Source organism: Aplysia californica, unplaced genomic scaffold, assembly GCF_000002075.1.
Source record: "Aplysia californica isolate F4 #8 unplaced genomic scaffold, AplCal3.0 scaffold00060, whole genome shotgun sequence".
In the NCBI taxonomy this organism is placed as follows: domain Eukaryota; kingdom Metazoa; phylum Mollusca; class Gastropoda; order Aplysiida; family Aplysiidae; genus Aplysia; species Aplysia californica.
Window position 1 is genome coordinate 402,422 of NW_004797330.1, and position 5,000 is coordinate 407,421.

A 5,000-nucleotide genomic window follows, 5' to 3' on the forward strand; every position below is an offset into this window, starting at 1 on the left:
AAAGTATGGCGTCAGAGGACAAATGTTAGATAATGTCAGAGCTCTATATACCAACAGCAGAAGCTCAGTAAGAACGAAGGAAGGAAATACAGACTGGTTCAAAGTAAGATCTGGAGTACGACAGGGATGCGTTCTATGTCCCCTCCTGTTTATAATATATATGGACATAATAACGCAAGAAGCAAACCAAAGCCCAGAAAGCCTAAATGAATTTCTGTTCGCAGACGACCAATGTCTAATTCATCATGACCAACAAAGCCTCGAAAATCACACTACCGAACTCAACAACACCTGTGAGAAATTCAACATGAAAATAAGCACATCAAAAACAGAAGTTATGAAAGTGAGCCGAAACCATAGTCCCCTGTCAATAGTAAACAACTGAAACAGGTGAAAGAGTTTAAATACAGTATCTTGGCAGCACTTTTTCTGAAAACGGGTCTACAGACCGAGAAATAGAAATGCGAACTCAAAAAGCCAACGCTGTCACCTACCAGCTCGCACCCCTTCTATCTCATCCAAACATCTCCATGGACACAAAGAGACAGCTTATCACCTCAATATTCATACCAACATTATGCTACCAGTGCCAGACCTGGACCTTAAGCAAAACCCATGAAAGCAAAATCACCGCATGCGAAATGAAATATCTCTGCAAAACCCTTAACATCACAAGACGAGACAGGCAGATAAATGAAAAAGTAAGAGCAGCTATCGGCACTGAGTCCTGCCTGCGTTACATGGAAAGACAGAGGATAAAATGGTTTGGCCACCTGTTACGCATGTCACCTGACCAGCCAGCCTTGAGAGCCTACAACACCAAGCACTCAGGCTATAGGAAGAGGAAGGCCACGCAAAAGGTGGATCGAGGGTGTCAAGGAAACCCTAAGAAAACATAACATCACAACTGAAAGAGCTGCGGAGCTGGCCTACCATAGAAAACTGCATCTCCCCTCGACGCTTAACGGCAACAGAGGATGAAAAAGTAAAAGTAAAGTAAAAACACTAACATACTGACAAGATCTTTCACTGTCTATGACCGGGCACCCATTCCCACCTGGGTGAAGTGAGGGAAATTCGTGTAGTGTAAAGTGCCTTTCCCAAACACACAACGTTGGTGCAGCGGCTCTAAACCCGCAACCTCACGATTACAAGTCCGATAGCCTACCCACCATTTTAAAAGGACGAGTATCGTCTTATCTAGAATGCATAAATATGTGCACCAAGTATGAGTGCTGTTGGATGCTGGGGCATAAAGCGCGGTAGCCCATGGAGTAATCAGGCTGCCTATTTGTGAATTATAAATGTGTGTGTGTGTATTTCATAATATAATATTTCTATTATGTGTAACTGATCGCACAGGGGCGTGTTCCACATTTACCCTTCTACACTCCGAACACACACCTGACACCATAATGTGCATTGCAGTTCCTGCTCTAAGCTCTATTGGCTAAGGCTTTTGAGGGTTAACCCGACAAAACAATGGGCTGTCGTACACCCACTGTGGCTTTACTGTCGTATCCATACTTCATGGGGAACTCTGTGCCCCCACTCTCCAAGAGGACATTTACACGTTAATCCGATCCGTACGCTTTGCATAGCAGTCTGTCAAAATGATTTTTTGAGAAATACTGAAAGTTTCAAAGAGATTTTCGCTCTAGAAGTATTCTAAAATGTGAAGAATACAACCCCGGGGGTACAAAATGACCCCAGGACGTATGGATAGGGTAAAGTACCCAGCTAAAGTGAACAACTTTTATTTCTGTTCCATTGTGAAGGAGTCTTTCACGAAAGCATGGCTCACTAATGAAGTTAATACCAAATATAAATTTATAATAGGCCTAAAGCAAGACTATCTCTGTCTGTCTGTCTGTCTGTCTGTCTGTCTGCCTGTCTGTCTGTCTGTCTGTCTGTCTGTCTGTCTGTCTGTCTGTCTGTCTGTCTTTTTCTCTCCCTCTCTCTCTCTCTCTCTCTCTCTCTCTCTCTCTCTCTCTCTCTCTCTCTCTCTCTCTCTCTCTCTCTCTCTCTCTCTCCTGACATTAGTGGTGTTATCGCCAAACTCTTTACTATTGCAAGTAAAGAGACATGAGTTAAGATTCACGAATGTTGACCATCGGAACACAATTTGCCAATGCTTCTTTCTTCTGTCAAAATTGATAATTATTGTTTTTCTGTGTTCCTTCAAAATATTATGTGAGTTTGTCAATCCTGTATTTTCCTACATGTTCCTGACATCTGTGTTTTCTTTAGTACAGCTTCTCCCTAACCATTCAACCAAATGCAAGCCCTATGAAAATCTTCAAACTACAGCAAAGAAAAGGAATCGGGAATGGTAATGTTACAAAACAAGTCTGGTCTTGAAAATACAATTTTGCAAAGATCAGTGTAGGAGAGAAGAAAGGGGAACAGAACAAAACCAAAAAAAAATGAAGAACAAACAGTGTTACTGAGTAGACTGGAAAGCCTTCAGTACTATAGTCTGATTCAAAGTAAGGTATTCAGGTGGCACTTCAAAGACTCTACTTAGGGTACAAGAAGTTTTTCCAATTCGGAAGGGAGCCAGTAATAATGGAGTCTAATTGCAATATCTGCTCTGCCAGGTCGAGTTTTGGGGAAAAGGAGCCATTTTCCTAAGTCCCTTTTGGTCACCTGCACTTGTCCCAATGATAGTTCAACTTTCAAACCTCACAAAATCAGGCAATCCACCGAGAAAGCAAACCTGTCTAAATCTCTGTAGTCTAGGAGGAAAACAGTCTTCCGTTAAGTTTCTGTAGCCAAATAGAAAGCGTGCTATTTTGTTTGTTCCTCATATTACAATTGCAGCCAAGCCCATTGGCCTTTTCAGCTTTTCGTTTCTCTCCCTCAAGACGGCACAAGCAGATTCAAGTTTCGATTTTATAGCACCAAAAATGCCAATAAATACCCTTTCATTATTATGATGCCATTATCACACTCAACCACTGTGCTGTTTGTAGCGTTGGGTAGTATGTTGAGTGGGTCCTGAGTTAAAAAAACACCTTCACCTTTTCAAAAGCAGGGCTGATTTATACACTTCCAAAACCTGCTAAGTTTCCGCTTCCCTTCAAACCTAAAACATTCCAAAATGGTTCTTTCTTTTGTTGTTTTTTGTGTGTGTTTTTTTAGCAAAGAGAAACGTGGATTCGTCTTTTGACACAGTACATCACTAGAGAGCAGAGACGTATCCTGATTTTCTCTCGCAAACTTCACTTAGTTTGAATCCTTCATTGGTGGGTTTATCCTTCAGATTTATAAACCTTGGATCGGGAACGGCCTTTGAAATATACCACGGTTTCGTCCTGTTAGGCTTTTCACAAGTTAAAAAAAACAGCTTTCTCTTGTAGATTCGGGATAAATTAAATGCTTTATCTTTTATGTCATGAAAAAGCTCTCCGTAGTGCACTTGTGCTATGTTGTTTGACATATGAAACAAGAAGAGAGAACTGTCAAGAAACCTTTTCTTTGCGTGTACATCATTATTCAGCAGACAGATGAGTGCAAGCATGGGCTTCCAGGTCAGAGTGGTTTCCGAGTGTCAGTATCTTGAGTATACCCATGTGAAAGAAAATAGATAACAAAAAAACATTCCATTTCTACAAGATTATCTGGTTTCTTGGTTTTGCAACGTAAACGACTTGCCAAGGTTTGCAGATCTTTGCCATTGATCCCTTTCCCATCTTGTCGTTTTGTTTTAGTTTTATAAAAGTTTATAAACGCCTCTGTAATAATCAGCCAGTAAATATCTGATGCAAACGGTTGTTTGAGTTGTAAGATTTTGATTCCGCCGAATACAAGTACCAGTAAACTGAGAAGCGCGGGGAAAGTTGTTTGTGTTTCGAGCCCACATTATTTTATCTTCTAATCCCTCCACTTATTCTTATTCATTTTTTTTCTCTTTCTATACTCTCCTTTACAGCTCTACAGCATATCCGTCGCCATATCGTAATTTCAACAAGCGGTCCTATCGTCCATCATCTCATCATCAGTGTCTATGCATTCTAATCTCACGCATTCTCGATTCACTACTGGTTACTTCTTCGGCAAAAATGTTACGGTTATGCTTTATAGTCAACCGGCATAGTATCCTCATCCTTTCAAAATCATCTTCATCATCGGTCCATTCTATGTAGATAGAATCCGTGACTCCTTTGAGAGTGAGTCTTCTCAGCGTCGGTCTTAGCGCCACAACTTTCAGCGTATCGTATGGAAAACGTCTCGGGCACGCTCTGGAAAGTGACCTCAGAAATTCGCCGGTAAATCGAAAAGTGTTCAAGCAACTCAACTTCTGACAACAAGAAACAATTCCAAAATGGTATCTGAATACTTTTTGAAAGTTTGAAAGTGAAAAACGAAAAGGCAAACTTTTTGTAGCATGCACAAGTAGGGGAATCCAGGGTGGCGCGGCCCGTCGTGAAAGGTTGTGAAATAGCGCGCGCCAAAGAGGAGCGGTACGTTCCGAGGTAATATAAAAACAGCGCGCCAACGTGGAGCGGCGTGTTGCGAAAAGGTTAATGTAACTCTTCTTGTAAAAAGGTAGAAGACTTTTAAAAAATAACACTGCACAGCGGGCTCACGCTCTCCCAGCCCTGACAATGGGGTGAAAGTTTACGACACACTTTCCCCCAGTGACACAGATACCTATGCGCCCATTGGGCCTTCGTCCCCACCATCCAGAAGAGCTTAAATTTAACTAAGAACAAAGAGTTGGAAGACAAAGGTGACTCTTCTCGTTTGAACGGTTCTCAAAATGCCGTGGCTCGCCGTGAATATAGAAAAATCCTCACTGTTTTGTTCTTATTGCTTGCTTTTTGGTGGTAAAGAAGTGGAAGAAACCTAAGCCCCACCCAAATCTTGGTCCACCCACCGCCACTGGCTTTACGCCCCCATCAACACAATTTAGAACATTCAGAAGGCGGACTACTTTGGCTCTGTCTGTTAGCGCCAACCCGGGCTATGAGGGATAGAGCGCCTTAGTAGATAGA